This window comes from Gouania willdenowi, chromosome 2 (genome assembly GCF_900634775.1).
Source record: "Gouania willdenowi chromosome 2, fGouWil2.1, whole genome shotgun sequence".
Taxonomy (NCBI): Eukaryota; Metazoa; Chordata; class Actinopteri; order Blenniiformes; family Gobiesocidae; genus Gouania; species Gouania willdenowi.
The window spans coordinates 1,031,257-1,057,874 of NC_041045.1; the positions used below are offsets into that span (position 1 = coordinate 1,031,257).

The following is a 26,618-nucleotide window of genomic DNA, read 5'->3' on the forward strand; positions in this document are numbered from 1 at the left end:
AGAAACGTTACACTTTTCCACTGTTTCCTCATCTTTTCCTGTTTACGTACTTTACTGCTTATTAATCGTACCAAACATCATAAACGTGATCAATCACATCACTAGGGCTACGTTAGCCACACTGCTAACCCTCAATTTAGATTGACATACTTTTATGAGAAAAAAAAAATCACAAATTATACAAATCTGGTCCAAAGTAACATTAAAAAATTCACATATGTTAATTTTAGCACTTTTTACAGGCCATTAGCGCCCATCTGCTGCTCCACCATCCAATCATCATCCATTTAACCATCTCGCCAAGAAGCCCCGCCCACCCCTCCTCCCTCTGACACACTCATCTCTGCTTTACATCTGTTGGAAAAAGGATTTATCTCTGCTTAAGTTGCTTTCATTGGTGGGGGGGGGGGGGGGGGGGTAGCCAGGGTCTCCTCATAGAGACGTTAAGCCGCCGCCGCCGCCGCTTACACACTTGTTTTTCTTCTTTTTCGTGGCGTCTGGGCAGTAAATGTAGAAGTTTATCCACAGGAAGTGAAAGACAACTCCCTAATTTTTAACCTTTATCAATATTTGAAAAAAAGTTAAAAAAAAAGTATTTTGCTTACATTTTTACAACAACAACAAAAGAAGTCATTGTATTTGTAGCATGACCTAAAGTCCTTCTTTGTTTCCACTGCTACTGTATTTGTTTTGTGTATTAAATCTGCTCATATCTGAACTAAAACATGACTCACACACGTGTTTTTACACACTATCGTTTCCATATGATAATCTACAGAAGTGTATTTTTACTGTTTTTTGTGTATTTTTGTAGTCGTCTTGTGTGTTTTTGCCATAATTTTGTGTGTTTTTTGCTGTCGTTTTGTGTTTATAGAGACTTTTTGTTTTTGGTTTTGTATATTTTGTGTATATTTGCTGTCGATTTGTGTGTTTGTTGTGATTCTGTAAATGTCTTTTGGTATTGTGTGTTTTTGGAGACTTTTTTTGTCAGCATTTAGAAAAATGACCAATCTTAGCATGACTACAGGAAACAACAATGATGTTGTTTTTGTGTGAAAAAAAAATACACAAATATACAAAACCAAAAACAAAGCAAAAATGGTCCTTTTTGCTTTGTTTTTGTATATTTTTCCTGTTTTTTATGTATTTTTGTCGTGGTATTGTATGTTTTTTGAGTTTTTTTGTTGTCATTTTGAGTTTTTGTAAGTCAAACCTCACTGATGCTCTGATGCTCACATTTTTTACACTCTCGCTGAGTTCTAATCTGTATCATCCATATGATAATCTACAGAAATCCTTTAGTCACATTGTTTATCACAGCCTGTAGGAAAGCTTTACATGCACCACAGTATGCATATATAGTATTTACAGGTATTTATTAATCTGATCACCTCTAACTCTAATAACTGTTTTCAGTAAAAACTGGTCACAGGGTTAATCTGACAAAGACATTTACACACACTGGCCACCAGAGGGCGACAAAGCCCCGAGTCACCGCAGAGGAGGCGTGTTTGGTTTGATTTTTATAGATAAAATGAATCAAATTTAACTCATTATCCCAATTGTTAAACAGCACAGTCGGACTTTATACTGGTTTATATTTTTAAAATACAATTGTAGAAAGTCAGCTTGTTAAACTGACACTACAGATCAATAATAACTTTTTTGGGGAAGGGGCGTGGTTACTGTTTATCCTCATTGATGCAATTTTCACCAAAATACGCGCAGCCGGGCGCGTGCACGTCGAAAATAAAGTTTTAAGTGAATATATGAGACAACAAGATAGAAAATCAGGTTTACATGATAAAATAGGCAATAACATTTAGGGAAATTAACGCAAATTTGATATTTTTGCCTGTTTTTTGGAAGTAATGAAGAGGTCCAGGTTAGTGCGCGTGGCTGATGACTCACCCAAACACACACACACACACACACAGAGGGGAGAACCACCACCTCCACTTCATCCAGCTGCTGCAGCTGTGCACGGACGCACATGAGGCGCAGGAGGAAAAGTGTGTGCGCGTGCGTGCGTGTGTGTGTGGGCGGATGAGGAAGTTCGGGGCGGGGTGGGGGGGGTATTGATGGCTCGCACACCTTGAGCAGCAGCAGCAGCAGCAGCAGCATCAGACCGTGCGTTACCGCGCACCACACCGGACAAACACCCGCGCGTGCAGGGAAAACCATGACAATCAAGCGGCTCGTGGCTCCGCTGCTGGTGCTCCTCCTCCTCCTCCTCCTGCTAAGCTCTGCCCGGTGAGTCTTTACCTGCATCTTTGGATCTTTGGGGGGAGTCAACAGCTGAGGGAGGGGGCGCCACAAGTTGTGCGTGGATGTGAGTTGGCGCGCGTGCACGCGGCGGGCTTCCCCTAAACATCCCCCCCCCAAAATGACGCGCGCTGCGCCAAAATCTGAGGGTCCGATCATCAATTAACCCCCAAACTTCCGTCCGACAGATGTGATCTACTGGATTACGGAGACGACGAGGAGGAGGGTCACCACACCACTGGTAATCAACTGCTGGTTCCCCGGTCGCACCAGGCGGACGCCACACAGATCCTGAACAACCTGCTGAAGGACTACGACAGGACGCTGAGGCCCGACATAGGAGGTGAGGACTGAACCTACTGCAGCATTAAAACTCATCCAAATGCTCAACTTTCCTCATGATAGTGACTATAATCACATCTAAACACAATCCTACATCACTACCACAGCATAGGTTCTCAACCTTTGGGTCAGGACCCCATTTTGGTGTCGCAAGACACTGGGAGGGGGTCACCAGATGCATCCAAGAAACTAAGAATGTTTTTTTGAACAATCTGAGTCCATTTAGCTTATTTTTATCCTTTTTCTGCAACGACACCAGACTTTCCATATTTGAACCTATTTGCATCACTTTTTCTCGCCACATTTTTAAATATGTCAGAACATGTAACAAAGCCAGATGGAGATCTCACATTTCACACTGACTCCATAACAGACATTAAACACCTACTCGTCACCAGATGCCTTCAACAAACATTTGTTTTTAACAATTTCAGCTCATTTTTGCTTATTTTTATCCTTTTTCTGCAACTACACCAAACTCATCATATTTTAACCTCTTTTTTATCACTTTTTCTTGCCATATTTTTGCTTCTTTTAATGTATTTTTGCTACATTTCTAACATTTTTCACACTTCTACATCACATTTTAATGAATTTTCTGCACATTTTTTCTACTTTCCAGACATGTTCATCACTTATAAACCCTTTACAACACTTTTACACCTAATGTCACATATTGACCCATTATTGTCACTTTTAACCTCTTTTAACCAGATTTCATGATTATTTTTGGCAATTTAACCACATTCATGATTTTTCATGCCCCTAATTTTCCAGTCTAAACTAATTGTTCCACTTTTATTTCTATAAAATATAATATATAATATTGACACTTTGAACCCTTTTTACTACTAATTTAATGTATTTAACTTTTTAACCATGTTCTGTGGTTTTTCAAATCCCATTTCACCACATTTCCCACCATTTTTGGTCATTTTTGATCCATTTCATTCCCGATAAAAACAAGGATTTACATCTTGAAGTTAACTTCACATTTTTTGGAGTAATTTTATGTGTATTTCTGTTTTCAGAGTCATTTTTTGAGTTTTTTTTTTAATCATCTTTGTGTTGTTTTTTTCTATAATTTTGTATATTTTTTCAGCCATTTTGTGTATTTTTGTTGTCGTTTTGTGTTGTTTGAAGTCATTTTGTGTATTATTGTTGTCATTTTATTCATTATTTTTGTGTGTTTTCTTTTCTTTTACTGTATTTTCCTGCAGTGTTGTAATTCTTAGTATTTTTAAGATATATTTTAGCTTTTGTTTTGTGTGTTTTTCTGTCATTTTGAAGATGTAAACCAAGTAATGCAGTCACAGTGTGTCTCTAAAAGTAGAGACACACTGGTGTATTTGGACCAAATATTGTTCATAAAAACAGAGTTTGTGCCGCTTGTTTATTATACGTGTCACATCCCCGTTGAAAACGACTGCTGCTGCATTATTCATGCAAAAACATCTTTTTAAAGCTAATAAATACTGTATTTGTGTCTTTCCTGCCAAAGCTCTATGAAATAATCATGTGCACATAGTTCCCTTTTAAAGCCTATTCACGCAGGTAGGGGAACAGCCAATGAGAAGTGAGAGGTGGAGGAGCTAAAGCTAACATTGGTTAGCTTTAGCTCTAATAACAGCTTGGTAAAAGTTTGACTTTTTCAGCTGAACAATAAGAAACGAGCTTTGCTTCTTTTTTCTCTGATGAATCTAGATGTTGAGGGGTTGTGATGATGTGGGCGGGGCTTTGCAGGAGCTCGTCTGACCTTGTGTGTGAGGAGCTCTGGGACCTGGAGTCTAAATCAGCTCCTGATTGGCCCCCACAGCATTTTCCTCCTCTTCAAATCAGAGCTGGAGGCTTTTTGCAGAGTAACAGAGTTCTTCAGCGAGCGACTCTAATCAAACGCTTAAGGTTCAGTTCAGGTGGGCTGGAACCCCCCCTTTCCCCCTATACTCATTACCACACACAGTAGCTCAGCTCACTGTTACTGCTGCAGGCTAACGCGTCTCAACACTGAGTTTACACAGGAAACATTACAGGGTTTGTGTTTTTCTGTTGTCATTTTGTGTTTTTGGGGTGATTTTGTGTGTATTTGCTGTTGATTTGTGTGTTTTTGTCATTTTTATTGTAAATGTATTAGTCATTTTGGATATTTTTCTCTCATTTTGTGTGTTTTTGCTATCGATTTGTGCATTTTTATTGTTGTTTTGTAAATTTCTTTGATATTTTGTACATTTTTCTCTTATTTTGTGTATACTGTATTTGCTGTATATTTGTGTTTTCATTGTTGTTTTGTACATTTCTTTGTTGTTTCATATATTTTTCTTTTATTTTGTGTATATTTACTATCGTTTTGTGTTGTATTGTAATTGTTCGGCAGTCGTTTTTATCCAAAAGTTAAAAGGTTTCACACACAAAAAAACACTCAGTATCTACTTTTCAAAGTAAAAGCGCAGAATAATTTGCTGGGAATTTGATGCACTTGTTTGAATGTGTGCTACACTCGTGTTATTAGCGTTTAAGTTGCATCACCAGTGGAGATGAGGATAACCAATTAGGAGTGGGCTTCTAAAAAGCTGCTGCACAGGATTCTAAAGCTCTGTGGAGTCGTCATATCAGCATAGAATTATAGAACTGTGAAGAAACACATCCAGATCATTTCTGAGAGGAAAACAAAATGCAGTAAGAGTTAAATTTGTTAGAGATCCCATCAACACATCGCTGTATTCTGCATAAAATATTAATCCTTCAATCAAACGCTGTTTCACCTATAAATTATGGACAGATCTGTGCAGCGAGAACAACACACGTCACGTGTGTGAGATTTATACGATAAAAACTCAGGAAACGACCTGAGGAAATACAAGATAAAGTCCAAGAGACGCAGAATGAAACAACACGGCTTGATTCTAACGCTTCGCCGACTACAAATACAATTACTGAGATGCAAATGACTGCACGGTGACCAATTTTGGAGAAAAGAAAACTCCGTACGCACAATAAAAAAAACTTAAATTAGGACAAAGAATACAAGTGAGAAACCAGTCGACTGAGACGCAGAAGAAGTCAAACTGGAAGGATTTTAAAATGTTACAAAGTGCTGCAAAACTTATGGAAGCATATTGTATTCACGTGGAAAAACAAAAACAGATTTTAATGAATTATTTATTTGATTTGTTTTTCGGCTTATTTATTTCATGTTTTTTTTTTTTTTTATTGAGACCATATATGGGCGGCTTGTTTAATTTCATAATTAATTGATTTCCAAGTATCTCGATAATTTACAAAAACAATTGGCACGAAAAACCGAAAAATTATTTTGAAAAATAGGGAGAAAAAACGGAAGAAAAACGTAAAAAATAATTTGTTAAATTACTCCAAAAAAACTGCAAAAAATGACCAAAAAAAAAAAAAACAGAAGAAAAAAATTGTCAGAAAAACAGAAAAAAACAAAGAAAAAAAAACAAAGTAATGCAATACACTTCCATAAAAACTTATGAAGAAGAATAGAAAAAGCCACCAAGTTTTATTTCTAATTATTCAAAAACAAACAAAGGGACCTCTGGACAAATAAGTTTAACCAAAAAAGTTAAGCAAATGCTTGTGACACACTTAAAATTAGTGCAACATTAGTCCTGACAACGTGCACAAACTCCACCAGCACGTGCACCAAACGATGAATTCAAATCAAAGCACAAACCCAAAGCTGAACTGACAGGAAGTCCAAAGCCTAATTATTTCCCGAGCAGCAGAAAACAGGCCAAACAAAGCAAAGTGGAACGAGGGCACGGCCTCAATGTTCACACAGAGCTGCAGTCACCATTAGTTTCACATCATTTAACACATTTCTACATCATTCAACACATTTTTAGATCATTTAACAGCTTTTTAAGTCCTTTAACAGCTTTTTAAGTCCTTTAACAGCTTTTTTCACTCACAATAACAACTCGTGCTGCTTTTTGTTTCTCTAAATAATCAGGAAAATGAAAAGATGTGGATGTAAACCTCGTTTGTTTACAGAAAAAGGATGAAAACAGTTCAAACTCTGAGGTTTGGTAGTAGACAATGAAGCAGAGAAGAAGAGCTCTCCTAAGGGACCTTTAATATTAATAAATAATACATCAATTTCATATAGCGCTTTCTGATAGACACTCAAAGTCACTTTACAGAATTAAGGCATTATTCTTTCACGCTACACTCAGTGGTGGTAAGCTACTATTGTAGCCACAGCTGCCCTGGGGCAGACTGACGGAAGCGAGGCTGCCATAGTGCGCCATAGGCGGGAGGGAAAAGATTTTAGTCAAAATTTGTAAGAACAGTGGAGGATCCCTTTAATTGGATCACTCACTCACACATGCTGTCCCTCTGAGGGACACAGAGCATAGATCAGATGTTTGGTGTCTATCTCTCAGCCTGAGTGTTTTTCTTTGTTAGATTCTAAATATTTGACAGAAAACAAAACAGTTAGAGACAAAATCCTGAATGAAGGGAAAAAGCAACATCTGTTTGTATATGGAGTAAACATCACACACTAAAGGTCTAAGGGACTGAACATGTGTTTGATATCTAGTAATAATAATGCAGTGGGATCTATAAATAGGCGTCTCCTCTCACCGTGTCCAGATGTTTGACTGGAGTCAGCAAACACTCACTGTCTGTGTTAATAATGGACGTAAACAAGCAGACTGTGTCCTGTGATAAGAACCTCTGTCCTCTGCTTTACCACCACTGATCAGTGATGGAAACAGAGCAACATAATTTATTATTCTGATAGAAACAGATTCAAATATTAACTTCAGAACTTCCTGCTCAGCAACACAGACTCAGCTAGACTTTTATCTGGAGAGATTTGTCTCAAAAATATTCACAAATACAATTACACGTGTTTTTTAGATTTTCACGTGTTTTTTAGATTTTATCATGTGTTTTTTAGATGTTCACATTTTTTTTTTTCACGTGTTTTTTTAGATTTAAAATTTTTCAGATTTTCACTTAATTTTTTAGATGTCCACCAGTTTTTTTTATTTTTTTTCATGTGTTTTTTAAATTTTCACGTTTTTTTTAGATTTAAAGTTTTTCAGATTTTCAGTTATTTTTTTTAGATGTTCACATTTTTTTCACGTGTTTTTTAGATTTTATTATGTGTTTTTTAGATGTTCAAATGTTTTTTTTAATCTTCACGTGTGTTTTTTTTTTAATTTTCACATTTTTTAGATTAAAAGTTTTTCACTTATTTCTTTAGATTTTAATTGTAGATTTTGAATTTAGATTTTAATTGTGTTTTTTAGATGTTCAAATGTTTTTATTTTCACGTGTTTTTTTAGATTTAAAATTTTTCAGATTTTCACTTCATTTTTTAGATGTCCACCAGTTTTTTTTTATTTTCACGTGTTTTTTTTTTTTTTTAGATTTTCACCTGTTTTATTATTTTCATGTGTTTTTTAAATGTTCACGTTTTTTTTAGATTTAAAGTTTTTCAGATTTTCACTTGTTTTTTTTAGATGCTCACATTTTTTTTTTTAGATTTTCACGTGTTTTTTAGATTTTAAATTTTTCAGATTTTTACTTAATTTTTAGATTTTCACATTTTATGGATTTTCACGCGTTGATTTTTTCAGATTTTCACACATTTTTCAGACGTGTCAGACAAATGAGAAAAATCTGAAAAATACATATGAAAATTGTAGAATATTTTTGAGAGCGATGCCTCTCATGGTGTTAGTCATGTGGCTGTAATCGCCCATGGCTAACAAGCCATTGATCCCCAGTGAACGACCAGGTCACTGCAATCATATCTGCTATTATTGTCTGCCCTGCAAACGTCTGGTGCTCACAATTAAGTCTGTGGGAGTCTGAGAGTCGCTGTGCATGTAAATCACCAGCGTCCCCGTCAGGCCTGATATGCATCTGCACTCACCGCTTGGCCTTTCTTACATCACTTTGCACACAAATCATATGGATATGAGGCGAGTGTGTGTGTGTGTGTGTGTGTGTGTGTGAGATGGACTTCAGAGAGCCAGGTGTGAGACACAAATAGAAACTATTCCTGAATCCTTCCCTCCCTTCCTCTGAACATCTAATGAAAAATGTTTGAGTATAAATGTGATTAGAACCATTATTAATCTCTATTAGTGCACGAGGAGACTTTACTAGTGATTCAAAAGGTCAACTAGTTAACATGATATGTTAATAGGGGACAGGGAAAGTAAATTAAGGCTTTCCATTGGCTTTCAAAATATTCCAACCAATCAGGGCCTTTATTTTTCTCTTTTTCTTTTTGCAACCAATCAATAAATCCTGGATTTGGTTCTAATCCCTCCTACTTCATTTACATTAGGTCTACTAGTACTACTAGTAAATCTATTGGCTTTACTAGTACTACTAGTACGTACTACTAGTAGACTATTAACATTCTACTAGTACTACTAGTACGTACTACTTGTACTACTAGTAGACTATTAATATTCTAATAGTACTACTAGTAGAATGTTATTAGTCTACTAGTACGTACTACTAGTAGACTAATAACATTCTACTAGTACTACTAGTAGACTATTAACATTTTACTAGTACTACTAGTACGTACTACTAGTACTACTAGTAGACTATTAACATTTTACTAGTACTACTAGTACGTACTACTTGTACTACTAGTAGACTATTAATATTCTAATAGTACTACTAGTAGAATGTTAATAGTCTACTAGTACGTACTACTAGTAGACTAAAAACATTCTACTAGTACTACTAGTAGACTATTAACATTCTACTAGTACTACTAGTAGACTATTAACATTTTACTAGTACTACTAGTAGACTATTAACATTTTACTAGTACTACTAGTACGTACTACTTGTACTACTAGTAGACTATTAACATTCTACTAGTACTACTAGTAGACTAATAACATTCTACTAGTACTACTAGTAGACTATTAACATTTTACTAGTACTACTAGTACGTACTACTTGTACTACTAGTAGACTATTAACATTCTACTAGTACTATTAGTAGACTATTAACATTCTAATAGTAGTACTAGTAGAATGTTAATAGTCTACTAGTACGTACTACTAGTAGACTAAAAACATTCTACTAGTACTATTAGTAGACTATTAACATTCTAATAGTAGTACTAGTAGAATGTTAATAGTCTACTAGTACGTACTACTAGTAGACTAAAAACATTCTACTAGTACTACTATTTTAAGTGTTTGAGTACAAAAAAGTTTGTGAGTGCACGAGTAAAACAAAATCATCTACTAATTGGCAATTTTGTGTCACTAGTGGTACTAGTAAAGTTTAGATTCTTTACTAGTGACATATTTGAAGTCTACTAGTACTACTAGTAACACTAAATCAACTCTACTACTAGTAGATGATTTTACTTTACTAGTTAGGTCTAACTATGCACTAGTGCACCAAACACCTTTACTAGAAAAACATTTACTACTAGTACACTTAAAATATCTCACTAGTAGTACTAATAGAATGTTTTTAGTCTACTAGTAGTACTAGTAAAGCCACTAGTAGTACTAGTAGACCTAATGAAGTAGGAGGGATTAGGACCAAATCCAGCTCTCTGATTGGTTGGAATACTTTGGAAATCCAATGGCAAGCCTGAATTTACTTTCCCGCCTCCTTATTAGCATATGATGCTAACTTGACACCTTTTACTTGACTAGTAGCGTCTACTCCAGCACTCGTAGAGTTTAATAATGGTTAATATCACTGATTCATTCATAACAGATGTTCTGCAGCGATGCATCAGGGTTTATAGGAGGGAACGTCTGACCCACTTCTGAAACAGAACCTGTGGGAGGAACAAATCAGAACGTTGTGTTCCTAGCAGCAGCTTTGGGAGCTCAGACTGTTAGACTAACCACTGATTTTTAAAAACACATTCATCTTCTTACGTGATGGATGGCTAATGAAGTTGCTCCTAACATCGTTAGTCTTGTTCAGACAGATGCACTCTGTACTTGTGCATGTATAATGATTATGAGCAATAATAATGTTTTAAACGGCTTAAATACGCTTTATTTACACAAATGATGGCGTTAAAGTTGAATTTAATCCATCAAAATGGTGAAAAATGACTGCCTTACTGTAGAATTATAAAGGGTTTATTTCTGTATGGATTTCTCCTCCCACACACTATAGATGAACAACATGCCACTATTTCTCACTATGTGTCACTATACTGTCACTCTTCATATTTTCCCACGGTCTGTAAATCTGTGCTGTACCTACAGCTTTTCATTTCCATTAGTTGTTATGTTCACCTCAACATTTCTATTTCAATTAAGCATAAAAAACCACGTGGAGTCACAGTACCAGCAAAGATTCTACTTTTACTCAATATGCTTTTATTTTGAAAATAAAGTGTAGGCTGGAAATAAATTTAAAAAATGCTGCGATTATGGGTGTGGCTCCTGGAGCAGTTAAGACACGCCCATTCTATACGATAAGATAAAATCTCCAAAAAACCATCTATGCTATGCTAACTAGCTACTCCCACAGGTTTTTAGAGAAGGGGGCGGAGCCAACAGTGATGTAAGAAGCCACTATAACATTACAAACTAGGGCTGTACATTGCCATGAATCTGACGATACGATGAATGCCATGATACGACATACATTAAGATATATTGTGATATCAATAATTACAAATGTCAACTTAACAAGTACAACATGCCATGAAATACAATTTCATTGTTTTCCAACTTTTTCAAACTGTCAAATTACATTTTTCAAAAAAGTCACTTTTACTTCTACAACAGATTCTGGTTTTGTTAAGTTCTTAAATTATTTAAAAAAAATAACCACATCTATCGATAAAAGTGTCCAGTATGTTCTACAAGGTCAGATGGTGCGTTCACTGACACCTAGTGACCGGGAGTCTACGTGCTATGCAAATGTTAGCGACATTAAATGTTTGGTTTTTTTTTTGTTAAAAAACATGATTAAAACATTTTTTTTGGACATTTTTTGGATTGATAGGATTATTACGCGCTGAAGTATCGCGATTTATCGCTGAATGAGTTTTTTTTATCACAGCCAATAGCAACATTGAGGGCAGTCACTCACAATAAACGTGACTTCAGCGATACAGTAGATCTAATCCTCAGCATTAGGTTTATTAGGCACGTTTTTAATGTATTTATACGGTGGAACCGTCGTTTGTGGTCGTCTTTGAGGTTCTCTTTGAGGTTCTCCACAGGCCTTCTCCCGTCCCATATCTCCACAGAGCTGACATTTGGCACCAAAGGACAAACCTCACCACGGCCTCTTCAAATGTTTCAAAATCAGGTGACATTTCATTCGATGAAGGAGAGGATGTTGATGTAGAGGCTCCTCCCACTGAATGACTTCTCCTTTTGATGTTGGTGGCACTGTGTTGCCATGGCGACACCTTTTTTTTTGTGTGTGCTGACCAGCATTATGATGATAATAACCTACTTACAGGTTAGATGAGATGAATTAATTCCATCTATTTTACATAAATTATAAAAATAAATCATGCAAATGAAGAGAAAAGTAGAAAGGAGGGATTCTAAGGAGCAGGGACTGACAGAATCTTTGCCCCTCCCCCCCCCAAGCCCAGCCCAGCATTCCTCATTTAATGGGAAAGCACAAAGGAATGGCCTAGTAATCCTGTCCAGCTTCTGACCCCACAGTGAAGTGGAATAGGATGGAGCTGCGTTAGGATCATGGCTCACACGTTAAATCCATTTTGTTTCGTTGTGAGGTGTTAAAAAGTAGGTGACATGAGGGCAGTGATGGCTTTATTCTACTTTTTACACACGTTTATAGTGTCAAAAAGGGATTTTATGTATCAGTGGTTCTCAACCTTGGGGTCGCGAGACACTGAGAGGTGGTCACCAGATGCCTTCAAGAAGCTAAGAGTATTTTTTTTTTTAAATTTGACCTCATTTTTGCTTTATTTTAACTACTTTTTACTACAAGTAAGGCAAATTTATTTGTATAGCACAGTTCATACACAAGGCAACTCAATGTGCTTTACATGATCAAACATTCAACTGTTTAAAATCAATACTAACATTTAAAATCATCAACAAACACATGACATCATCAACATGACCATAAATCTCTCTCAATCATACGCAGTAGAGAAAAAAAGTTCCTTTAACTTTGATTTAAAAATGTTCACATGTGATGCTGACTTCAGCTCTGCTGCAGTTTGTTCCACTTCTTTGCAGCATAACAACTAAACACAGCATCACCATGGTTACTGTGAGCTCTGGGCTCCACTATCTGACCTGTGTCCATAGATCTCAGAGACCTGCTGGGTTCATACCTGACTAACATCTCACTGATGTATTCTGGACCAAACCCATTCACACATTTATAACCAGCAGCAGAACTTTACAGTCTCCTCTGAGGCTGACTGGGAGCCAGTGTAAAGACTTTAAAACTGGACTAATGTGTTCTGACCTCTTTGTTCTGCTGAATGTCAGATCTGAGTCAATCAGAACACCAAGGTTTTTGACTTGGTCTTTATCTTCTAAAGATCTAGACTCAGATACTTGCTGACAGCAGTCCTCTTTTCATTGTTACCAAAGACAATCACCTCCATCTTGTCATGGTTTAGTTGAAGGAAGTTTTCACTCATCCATCAGTTTACTTTTTCTAAACAGTCACACAACACCTCAATGGGACCATAGTCATCTGGGTTCAGTGATAGATATAGTTGTGTGTCATCTGCGTAGCTCTGATAATCAACCTTACAGTTGTGTAAAATGTGTCCTAAAGGAAGCATATAAAGGCTAAACAGAAGAGGTCCAAGAACAGATCCCTGAGGAACCCCACAGGACATTAGTTTACAATGCGTTGCTCCTCCAAGTAGAACTTAAACCATTACTTTAACATTTAGTCCAACCCATGTTTACATTCTGTGCAACTACATTGTATGATCTACAGTGTCAAATGCAGACTTAGATCCAACAGAATGAGAACAGATACTTTTCCGGAATCACTATTTTCAAATCCACCAAACTCACCATTTTTTAACCTATTTTCATCACTTTTTCTTGCCATATTTCTGCTCCTTTTAATGTATTTTTGTTACATTACTCACATTTCTGACACTTCTACATCACATTTTGATGCCTTTTCTACACATTTTTCTACATTCCAGACATTTTCATCACTTATAAACCCTTTCTACCACTTTTACACCTAATGTCACATATATTGACCCATTATTGTCACTTTTAACCTCTTTTCACCAGATTTCATGATTATTTTTGCCAATTAAACCACATTCACCATTTGCCATGCCCGTTGTTTGCTAGTTTAAACTAATTGTTCCTACTTTTTATATTACATTATCCTCATTTCTGCCACTTTTAAGCCAATATTGACACTTTGAACCCTTTTTTACCACTTTTTCTGTCTGTTTTTGACCAACTTTTAACCAATTTCTGCGGTTTTAAAACCTTATTTCACCATGTTTCTGTTCTGGTGCACGTGCAGATGAGCTTCTGAGCCTCCATTGTTTTTCTGCTGCTTGTGTGATTTAACTAAGCTTCTCCCTCCATGAATGACTCGACTGCTACTGTTACCACTTTGTCTTTTTAATGGCTTTTTGAGTCAGAATGTGTAACTCATAGATTTCCATTATTGACTTTAAAATTCTTGGCCAGGTGATTTTTCTTGTGATTTTGCTCCATTAGACAGATATTGAGTGAGTGTAGGTGTGCTGCTGATCCAACGGGAAGGAATTCCTCCTCCTTTTACTGTTTTAATGAGAGCTGAGAACTCAGAGGACTTCCCTGTTCAAGATAATTAAACACCTTTAACCCAACAATGTGGAATTAGCCTTGGTTTCAACCAGCGTTGGAAGTTTATCATCAGTGTGCGTTCATTCATCGGATCAGAAGAGACGTTTTCTGAGCTGCAGATGGATTTATGAACATATTTCTGAATGAATTCATCACGTTAATAGATTCTTCATTCTCGATGGAGGAGGAAGTGCACGTTTCACCCTAAACTGAACCATTAGAGCATCGCAGCGTTTCCCAGCACCACCAGCAGCAGCTTTAACATCCGTCACAGCTAAAGACACGCTGAGGATTTAATTAGCCGTGGCGTCCGTCAGGTACACAATGAATTATGCATGATTTCAACAACAGAGATTTTCTGCAGCGTCAGACCAAAGGGAAAAGTCTGTAGAAGTCCCAACACGGGGTCCCCGGCCTAGCGACCAAATGCAGAAGAGTGTTTATAAAGCGCCACGTGTGTCACCCTGGAGACCAACAAACGTGTAAACACATCACGCTGAAGGTCACGCCCTCAAAACTTGTGAGACGGGACGTCTGGAAGAATAACATTTGCATTCGCTTGTGCACAAACATGAAATGTTTGTGAAATTTTAATGAAGCGCCTGAAAACTGAAGAGCTGAGTTATTGTCGGCTTTAGCTTTAGTTCATCATAAAACTGTGAGCATGACGACATGAGAACAGATTTAAAGGTAATAAATGTAAGAAACGACAACTATAATAATAATAATGACAGCAATAAGAATGAATCTGATGATCCAAACAATAATACCAAGCAATAAAGTATATGTGAGATAAATAAACCTATAAAATAATATATTACTATTGACAGAGTAAGTGGGAGTCGTGGGAAAATGAATAAAGGATAAAATCAGCTCCAATAAATTAAGTTTACTCATAAATAACAGTGATTGAAACCACATTTATTTATTCATCTGAATAATATCCACTGTTATACAGGAACGTTTACTATTATTATTATAGTCATCCTAAAGATGGAAATCCTGGTTTTAATCACTAATAAAATGGGTTCAAAGTGACTAAAAATGGTGGAAAAGGAGGTGAAATGGGATTTTAAAAACTACAGAAATTGGTTAATAGTTGTAAATTAAGTGTCAATATTTGAATAATTAGTTTAAAGTGGCAAATAATGGGCATGACAAATGGTAAATGTGGTTAAATTGGCAAAAAATAATGATGAAATCTGGTGAAAAGAGGTTAAAAGTGACAATAATGGGTCAATGTGTTTATAAGTGTTTATAAGTGTTGAACATGTCTGGAATGTGGAAAAAATGTGATGTCGAAGTGTCAGAAATGTGAGTAATGTAGCAAAAATACATTAAAAGGTGCAAAAATATGGTAAGAAAAAATGATGAAAATAGGTTAAAATATGTTTAGATGTAAAAACAAAAACTAAAAATGAGCAAAAAATGGGCTTAAATTGTTTAAATTTTCAGAAAAAAAATCATTATTCTGCAAATGGTGGCTAATCTTAACCAGGAGATTAACCGTTCTGGTTAGCTTTACCAACTCTATTCCTCCTCCAAAATAAAATCTGGAGAACTGTAGAGAAGTTTATCATGTGTGCTGACAGCCTGTCGTCTGACATTATTCCATAAAGTGTTTCAAACACATTTCAACCACTTCAGGGCGAGATTTTATCTTCCAAATTGGAACGATGAGCAGAAATACTAAAGTTAAGTGAATAATAAAAACGCTGCAGTAATGCTTTCAATGGGACGTTGCAGTGACTGAGAAAAATAAACCTCAACTGTTTTTTTTATAAAACCCATGAAGCCCCTAAAGACGACCTGTGTATCAGATCTGTTAAATTAGGCAGCGCTACACGTCGTTTGTTACCGTTCATATAGTTTATCTGTTTTAAAGCAGCTCAGTGTCTGCATGTTGGATGGAGAGGATGGAGTTAAAGACCAAACCTTCACACGTACCACAGCTCTGCAGTTATTAAATATGGGGACAGATTTGTCTCAAAAATATTCACAAATACAGTATATCCACGAGTTTTACATGTTTTTCAGATTTTTTTAGTTGTTTGTTAATGATGTTTCTAAAAAACACGTGAAAATCTAAAAAAAACATGTGAAAATCTGAAAAATACATGAAAATTTAAAAAAAAAAACACATTAAAATAAAAACATAAAAATCTAAAAAAAAAAGCCAGGTGAAAAAAAGTGAAAATCTGAAAAATACATGAACATTTAAAAAAAAAAAAAAAAGTTAAAATTCCCCCAAAAAACATTAAAATAAAAGAAACACGTGAAAATCTAAAAAAACGAATGTGAAAATCTAAAAAACACGTGAAATCGAAAAAAAAAAAACACACAAAATCCCAAAAACATGAAAATCTGTAAAACACAAAAAACCAAAAAAAAAAAACATGTGAAAATGGTGGATATATTGGTGAATATTTCTGAGACTAATCTCTCCCCTTGTAATTTAACACCAGCATCGTCCTCAAACTCGAGCCCGATTTAATCATTCTCACACATTCCTTTCTTCGCAGCAAAGCCGACTGATGTCTGTTTCCATGGTTACAAAGAGAGCAGAATCAGCATCACAATGGAAGCCTTTTCCAAACACACACACACTCTTTTCTTTTTAAAATGACAAAGTTACAGTTTGGTTTCCAGGGATGGAAAAACAAATGGAATGTTTGTGAGAGGAAACATCTGAGAACATCTCAGCACCTACAGTAGTTACAACTAATGAAAAGCATCAAATAAAGAGCTGGAGGTACAGTCTGACATTTCACACTAACGTTAAGTAAATAAATCCATTATGATGAGATGTTGGATCAATTTAATTAAGAGCCTTTTGTCCAATTCAGACTCAGCTTTTTCTCTTTTTAGTTTCTGTGTGATTCACTTTGTGGCAGCAGTGTGTGTGTGTGTGTGTGTGTGTGTGTGTGTGTGTTCGTGCCATGTGGGCTCAGCTGTAAATAGATGGAACATCCAAACTGAGTCTTCTGCAGTGGACAGTCATGTTTTAATGTGACTATTTCTAACATTTCCTCCTATTGAGGACAGGCTGAAATCCTCCTGTTCTTTAGCTAAAGTTTACTCAGTCGCTCCTAGGCTGCTTTTATTTATTATGTATTTATTTACAGTATTTATGTATTTATTTGTGTGGCTCCATTAGACAACTGACAGTGACTGCCCAAGGTTTCAAAAATTTGGAAAATTCATCTGAAATTTACATTAGGGACAAATTTGGGGATAAAACATGTCTGATACTTATTAACATTGTTTTCAGTAAAAATATGACCCACTGAAATACCAAATATGTATTTCTTCATATAGCAGAAAAATCCTAGATTTCTGATTCCACTAGTCATTTTTTTTGTATCGCAGGTTTCTTTCTACTTTCCACCTTAACTCCAGTTTTTGCTGTTTTCCATATTTTTGTACATTTCTGTACTTTATTCCAGTTTTTCCCACATTTAAATGTGTTCATTTTTTGCACTACTTTTTATGGTCCTACTAAAGCTTTTACTTAAAACATGGAAAATCTACATTTTTTTTTTTCACTTTTTGGCACGTTGTGTTTTTTATTTTTGTCAATTTCTGACCTCGGTTTAAGTGTATTAATAATTTTTTGCACTAGTTTCTATGGTCCTATTAAAGCCTTTATTAAAAAGAGAAAAAAAATTCAAAATGTTTTTACTTTTTTACCTCCAATTTTTTGGTCAATTTCTGTACTTTCTAACCCCTCATTTTTTCACTAGTTTTTACGACCCTACTAAAAAAATAAAATCCATTTTTTGTACTGTACTTTACTTCAGTCTAATCCCCGTTAAGTGTGTGTATTTTTCACTAGTTTTCAGGGTCGTACTAAAGCCTTTAATAAAAAAAAATGAGTTGTCATTTGTTTTCCTTCCTTCCAATACCACGACTTATCTCCATTCTCCAGTGTTTTGTCCATTTCTGTACTTTACTTCAATCTAATGCCCATTTAAGTGTTTATCATTTTTCAAGTTTTCATCAACCGTATCCATGGAAACCCCAGAACAACCTTCTGATGATGATTTTATAAAAAGCCTGTAGTCCATTACCTATTTGTGATAATAGAGTAGAAAGACCTTCATCATCCGTACGCACATAAATAAATAAAACACTATTTATCTGACAACGAATCATCAGTTTTAAGGCCCAAAATAATGTTAGTCCAGACCGTCTTTAGTTCATCAAAGTACACAAGTTTAGTACACATGTACACAAGTCCCACTAATGTTTCCCACTGTAATGAAAAAGCATAAATGAAGGATAGCATTATCCAGTGACGTGCCGTCAGGGTAGGCAAGGTATGCAGTGCCTACCCAAGGGTGAATTGATATTTTGATTATTTGTGTTAATTATCCTTTTTTTTTTTAATAATATAATTATAAATTATTTATTTTTCCATTTCCAATAGCCTACAGTACCTATAAGTTTGAAAATGTCCGCATTTTGAGAGTTTCATAGCCCAAATTACTAAACTAAGCTATTTCCTGGAACAGCTGCACAGTCTTTTTTTTTTTTTTTTCACTCCGCTGTAAGGCAGAGGGAGGCCACGCCCCCTGCCAAAGGCACGTTGCTCCTCTGCCTCCGTTCCCATTGCGTGTTTTTATGTGTTTGTGCATGCGCAGTCAGGTCCCCAAGATGACAACCATTTACGTCCAAAGGCAGCGTAGAGAGCTGTCTTTGGACGTAACCGCGCTATGCTAAATGCTATACGTAAGTCAGCTACAGTCAGGATGACAGCGCTAGAGATGATAGAGAAACTTTGTTTTGAGGAAAAACTACAGCTTTTAAAAGATGGAGACCAACACTTGAGCTACCAGACCTTCAGCTAAGGTAAGATCAGAACATGTTTCATACTTTTCACAGTGAATGGAACAAAAGGAAGGATTGACTTTGTGGATGCTCCTCACTGAGGATGTTCTAAGTTGTTGTTGTTGTCATTTTCTCCATGTTTCTGTGTTTCCAACAGAAACAACAGATGTGCTGTCGTGTCATGAGATATATGTTGTTGGGAGAGTATGGAGGCTATATTAAATTATTGTTTATGTTTCTTTAATAGTGTTTATGATGTTGATTTTGTTAGATGATAAATACTTGTTCATGTGGATCTTATTGGGTTCTTTCTTATTATGAATTTTATATTTTGATAAGCGCATTGAGATGACTTTGTTGTAAAGTTGTTTATACAAATAAAATTGATTTGAATTGAATTAACACTTGACAGCAGAAACATATGAAATTGTCATTGTTGGTCTCGGTTTGCAACGTGCCTACCCAGCCCTAGTGGTCACGGCACGTCACTGGCATTAGCATTATAATGATCATAATTACATGAAACGATGGTGTGATCAGTGTGTGTACCAGTGGTTAATGGTTACAGTGTGGGCTCACGTCACTGACGTCAAACGTTTATTTTTAAAAAGCTGATTTGCATCTACCTCTGGCTTTCACTCATAATTGTAATCACATGGTTGATCATTAATTACAGTTATGACATCATTATAATTAATTTTAATCCTATCAAAACTGTTGAACAATTGAATCAAATGCAAACCTGTGGAGCCATGTTACGGTTCTATGTCTAATACACATGTATAGTTATATATATAGACTAATAACAAGGTAATTAGATGATAGATAATATCTTTTAGTATATTTTACAGCTGATTTAACTGACCTGTTAGCATTAGACATGCTAACAAAAAGCTAACATAAGAGGAAGTATATGTTTAATAACACTTATCTATTTAAGGCTCAGTAATTGTGATTAATTGAATTTAAACTTCAGTAATTGAGTTAAAATACGGAGGTGAAATGTTTGTTCTCAAACAGTGGTGTTAATCCGACGGCCCCCCTGAGACCCCCAGCATTCCCAGTTCACCGCTCCTTGTCCAGTGAGCAGATGGGATCTAATGGGTGTGTGTGTGTGTGTGTGTGTGTGTGCACCAGAGTGTTTGCCATAGCGCACAACAACGCGTAATACGTTAGTCACGCAGGAATGGTCACGCGGACATGTTGGTCTTTGGTTCTGATGGATAATGTTCTCATACAGATGTGGCCAGTGAGGAAGACGTGGAGCACATGAAGGATGAAGATGAGATCTGTGTGGACCAAGCAGAAAATAGAAATGTTTGATAGATGGATGGTTTCTCTCTCTGAGATCAAAGACTGAACCACAGGCTTCAACACCACACAAATACCAACAATAAGCATCCCACGTGTGCCTTCAAGAAACTACAGATATTTTAGCAACAATTTCAGCCCATTTTTGCTTATTTTTACCCTTTTTCTGCAACTACATCAAACTCTCCATATTTTAACCTATTTTCATCACTTTTTCTTGCCATATTTTTGCTCCTTTTAATGTATTTTTGCTCCATTTCTCCCATTCCTGACACTTTTACATCACATTTCAATGACTTTTCTACACTTTCCAGACATGTTCATCACTTATAAACCCTTTCCACCACTTGTACACCGAATGTCACATATGTTGATCTATTATTGTCACTTTTGAACTTCTTTTCACCATATTTCATATTAGTTTATTTTTGCAAATTTAACTAAATTCAAGATGTTTAATGCCCATATTTTGCAAGTTTGCACTAATTCTCCCTACATTTTGAAATTCCATTATCCACAATTTGCAAATTTTAACCAATTTCTGTGGTTTTTAACCCATTTTATTTATGATTAAAACAAGGATTTACATCTTTAAAATGACTATATACTATGGCCCAAATAATTGTAAACTTCTTAACATTTCTCCATAAAATTTCAATGACTTTTCTGCACATTTTTTACACTTTCCAGACACGTTCAACACTTATAAACCCTTTCCATCACCTTTTCAACTTAATATTACATATGTTGACCCATAGTTGTCAGTTTTAACCTCTTTTCACCACATTTCATGTTTGTTTTTGCCAGTTTAACCATATTCACTGTTTTTAATGCCCGTATTTTGCTGGTTTAAACTAATTCTCCTTACATTTTTAAATTCCATTACCCACAATTTACAGCTTTTAACCAATTTCTGTAGTTTTTAAAATCCCATTTCACCACCTTTTCCATCATTTTTGGTCACTTTGAACCCATTTTATTTGTGATTAAAACCAGGATTTCCATCTTTAAGATGACTATAATAATAATAATAAATGTTCCTGGATAACAGTGGATATTATTCAGATGAATAAATAAATGTGGTTATCACAGATTCATAGAACAATGGACCATCATTTTACTGACTTTATGGATGGACCCCAAAAATCTCTCTCCTTTATTCCCCCTTATAGATGGTCCTGTCTCCACATGACTGTTCTTCAATGTTCATGTCTGTGTTCAACCACCTTCAGCTACAGTGGGGGTCCCTGCTCTCTGGGACCTTTATTTTGGAGGGTCATGAACTGTAAAGGTTGAGAACCACTGCTATAAGTTTTTGAGTAGAACCAAGTTTCTAATCCTCCACCTCTGTTTCAGTCCCAGTTGTTATATTATCGCTGTAGATAGATGTCACAGGAGGGACTGGAGCTGCTCTCCATCATCTCCAGGTGTTTCCATCACACAGTCCAAGCACATACAGACGGAACTGCTCAGCCCTGATGTGACAATTGGTGTTTTCTTTGTCTCACACTCTGCCCTGAGGTTTGTCAGCGTGTGATGGAATAGGCTACAGCTAGCCCCAGGAAACAATAATGCATTAAATACAAATTCAAACATGAGCTTAAAGTCCAGAATCTTGACTCTCGGACACACTGGGAAAAGGTCAGAGATACTGTATGAATGTGTGTGCATTAACCATGAGCTAACAAAGCAAACATTTACTCCACGTAGTAGCGTACGCTCCAGTTGCAGATGTAAAATAATCAAAGACTAATTACGTTGCCACTGTTGGTCCTCATTGCTCAGTCAGCGAAGCAGAACAAACAGCTGCATCTGAATCACAGCCTCCTCCCAGTAGGGCTGCATCCATCACCAGTGCCCCCCCAGTGCGGCGGGTCCCCAGGGGGACATCGCATAAAGATGTGCATAGATGACTTCACCCATTTGCACACACTTCAGTGTGAGCGTGAAGACGCTCCGCACATCGTGGACCGTCTTGAGCCTCAATGATCCAGAAGGAAATAAATCAAATGCGGCTTCGTTCTTCGAAGGGTTAACGAGCCACGTGACGCGTGACTTTAACGGAATCACAGCAAAACAGGATGTTAAATGACCGCAAAGAGCGACACACTTAAAAAAGTGCAACATTAGTCCTGAAAACGTGCACAAACTCCACCAGCACACGCTATTTAACGACAGTGCCCTTAAACAGTGCGCTGACACGCTCTGGTGGCTGAAGTTAGAGTAAATCAGTCTTCACGAGTTAAGGATTTCTGTCCTCAGGGTTTGTGTGTCTTAACCAGTCCAAGATTTACTCTTTAACTACACTGTTTGAGGGAGAGTAAAGGTCCCTTAGGAGAGCTCTTCTTCTCTGCTTCATTGTCTACTACCAAACTACATAGTTGGAACTGTCGCCTCCTTTAGTCAGAAATTATATTTCGGGAAGCAAATTATCATTATTATTGACATATTCAACTTGTGCTGATTATTTAGAGCATATGTGTCAAATTCAAGGCCTGGGGGCCAAATACGGCCCATTAGATCATCTAATTCGGCCCGCAGGAGAAAGCAAAAAAAAAAAAAAAAAAAACACGAATTATTGTGTAAATAACCAATTACTCTCAGCTTTTCTAAATACAGTAATTTAATGAAATTCCACAATATTTGGGGGATTACAGTTCTCCCCATGCTTTTGTCACATGACTGCAGTCGTTTTAAACCTCAAATTGTCCAAAAGACTTACATTTCCTGATATTATTTCTCATAATTTCCCAATTAAATAAAAAAATTGTCACAAAATCAATTAAATCATCAATCACGTGATTTGAAGATGGAGTAACACAGTAACTGTAAAGTAGTAAATATGGTGTATAATAATGTGCTTTGTTAGACATAGATGTTAGACATAGATCTACTAATAAGGACATTGAGAAGGTATTAGGACACATTTGTAAAAACAGTGGAGGATCTCTTTAAAACTCTTGCTCTGTTTTTACATCACCAGAGGAGATTAGTTTGTCTCTCGAAGGATCCACGTGTTTTATATTCATCTCTCTGCTCTGCTGACAAGGTCTCAGGTTGAACGACATCAGCGTTTCACTTTCATGAAAACCTTTCATGTGCTTATGATCGGCGTCAGATTTAAAGGAAATACCGTTCTGAAAGCTTGTTTTTCTCTTCAAGGATAAAAGGATTGGAATGTAGCTAAAGTTTGATTTATTTCTCTACACTTTCACACATTCCTTTCTCACAATCCAGGAATAGATTAAACACTTCTATTTTTTTCATTGCAATCGTTTCTGAGGCTGATTTAAGGACAAATTCAGCTCGGAACAGCTGAGAAATGACACTTTTAACAATGAGCTGCTTTAACAGCCAATTCTTACAGCGATACAAAGTATTTTATATTAATAACGCAACAATCAAAGGAGATGAAAGCAATCTGACACGTTCCCTGGAACCATATCACACATTTCCATGGGATTTTTCCTGTTAAACGGGTGGCTGAGGGTTAGCATGTGGCTAACGATGCTCTTGCACTTTCAGCATAAATCATCTGAAGCATATAAAATGTCAAATTAATAACAGAATTCGACTATTACCCTATTTATGATGTTTGGTGTGATTTAGGAAGTTTAATAACCAGTAACGTCATTGAAACAGGGAAAGATGAGGAAACAAAAAGTATAAAAAAAAACGTGGAAATGGATAAACCCTGAAACTGAATTTTGAACATTTTGGTCTCCTTTCTTTATTTTCCACCAAAATATAGTTAAAATATGATCAGATAATAGGGATGTAACGATTAATCGTAAGGCAGTTAAAAATCAATTCATAGGTATCACGATTCACATCGATGCTGTGAAAATTGAATCGCAGTACTTTTTTTAACTTCGCAATCCAGAAGTGTTGGCGGCGGGCGGAATCTGCTACTATTTTCTTTCTGGCCGCCTTCTACTCTTAAACATAAATGATTCCTTACCACTTTTAGCACCAAAAATATCTGTAATATTACGTGAATATCTATAAAAGTCACGTTTTTCTATTAGCTCTGTCTGCTAGCATAGCATCTCTTCTTCACTGCAAGATATCTGCATGCGAACAGACCACTGGGTTACCAGCGCCCTCTGCTGGTCCAAACAAATATCTGACCTAAATACAGTGAAATGACTGTTTTGTTTTTTTTTAAGTCCAATTGTTAAGGCACAAAATACATTTTCAGTTGCACTTTTAAAAAGAACTATTATGCAGTTTTGCATTGTTTACTATAGAACCAGAATTTAAGTTAATAAGCTTCTTCTTCATTTGTATTATTCCTTTATTTATTTCATGATTTATTTTTAGTTATATTGCATTGTTTTGAATAGTTTATCAAGGGATTCTTTTGACAATGAAAAATAAAAGGAAAACAGTACAGTATTTTATAGTGTTTTTCCCCACAAAAATAAAGGAATATTTTTCAGTCATCATTTTTCTACAGTCCCATTTTGTAAAATAGATCGCAAGAGAATCGTATCGAACCCAGTATCGTGCATCGAATCGTATCGGGAGTTGAGTGAATCACTACATCCCTATCAAATAACATGCATACTTTGGGTATAAATGTATATTTCTCAGTGTAATGTATCTGCTGTTTTCACAGTAATCCTCATACACTCTGTTGAAGTGTCACTGAATAAGAAGAGTGTGAGCGCTCCACTGAGAACGTAACTGACCTGCTCCACATTTACGTGGGAGATGTAGTAACTGAGTGTTCCATCCAACGTTTTTTCCCTTTAAAGGGATCCTCTACTGTTTTTACACGTTTGGCCTAAAATCTTCTAAATGTACGTATTAGTAGATCTATGTTTAATAAAACACATTATTATACACCATATTTATTTGATTCACTTTTAAAAATGGGACTACTTCACAGTTTTAGAGCCTGTGTTCCTCCATTTTGAAATCACATGACTGATGATGTCACACGGCCCCACTGACTGTAAACATCCCATTGGTTTCTATTGGAGTGAAACATTCAGCCTGATTTTTACATCATTTAGTAGATTTTTGGATTAATTAGGTGTTTTTTTCTCAAAATGACAGCTTGTGGTGCTTTTGGTTGATTTTACAGGAAGAGGATAAAAACTTCTCCAGCAGAGAAGAAGAGCTCTCCTAAGGGACCTTTATTATCCCTTACACAGTGTGCTGACACAAGTAAATCATGGACTGTTGAAGAACACCTTAAAGTCCTTAAAGTGTCTTCAACAGTGCGTAATAATGTGTTTTTTTATATATATATCTACTAATAAGGACATTTAGAAGATTTTAGGCCACATATGTAAAAATGGTGGAGGATCCCTTTAAGAGATGGAAACAGGTCGATACAAACATAAACAAGCCTCAGAGACACGCAGAGCACATATGATGAATGTTTAATCAAGCCTTTGTTCACCATATGATGAAATAAATCAGAATCTTTTCCTAAGCTCTGCTTTGTTCTTTGGGGGGAAAGCGTTTGGTTTGTTGTTGGCAAAGAAAAAATGTCCAACAAATATTATCAACTGCCATGGCAACAGCAGCATTTTTAACCTCAAACAGTGAGCGATGGTGACTATGGTCGTTCTTCTGATTGCTTATTGGGTTTGTAGGCCGTGAAACCCTGACTAATGACTCCCTTCTGGTTCTTGCAGAGAAACCAACAGTCATCGACGTGGGCATCTACGTCAACAGCATCGGGCCTGTGTCATCCATGGATATGGTGAGTTAGAGCGTTGTTGTCCTTTGTCCCTCAAGCTGTGGTCTGAGGCCATGTGGCCATCATAGTTGCTTCTGTTGAAGCCAAGGAACACAGGTGTGGGTCTGTTTCTCCACGTACTGTATGTCGATGACATGATCAGCGTCTCTCCTGGGGCCACTATTGGGACCAAACAAGTTGTGTGTGCGCAATACAATCCGTATGTGTGTGTATGTGTTTTAATCCATGTGTGTGTGTGTTTTAATCCATGTGTGTAGAATTAGGATTTGTAAAATACGTTGTCTGTGTGTAATCCATTCGCAACACATTTGGCGAATGAGATCGGTACCTTTTTTAAACTGGTAACTCATGCAAT

General features: G+C 36.3%; 1 protein-coding gene and 1 pseudogene across 1 annotated transcript in view; both read left to right on the forward strand.

Annotated features, from left to right (window-relative positions):
• Positions 1-26,618, forward strand: part of mrps9 (mitochondrial ribosomal protein S9) — a 465,929-nt gene that overhangs the window by 92,995 nt on the left and 346,316 nt on the right. The window lies entirely within an intron of this gene.
• Positions 2,100-26,618, forward strand: part of LOC114473495 (gamma-aminobutyric acid receptor subunit gamma-3-like) — a 60,284-nt pseudogene continuing 35,765 nt past the window's right edge.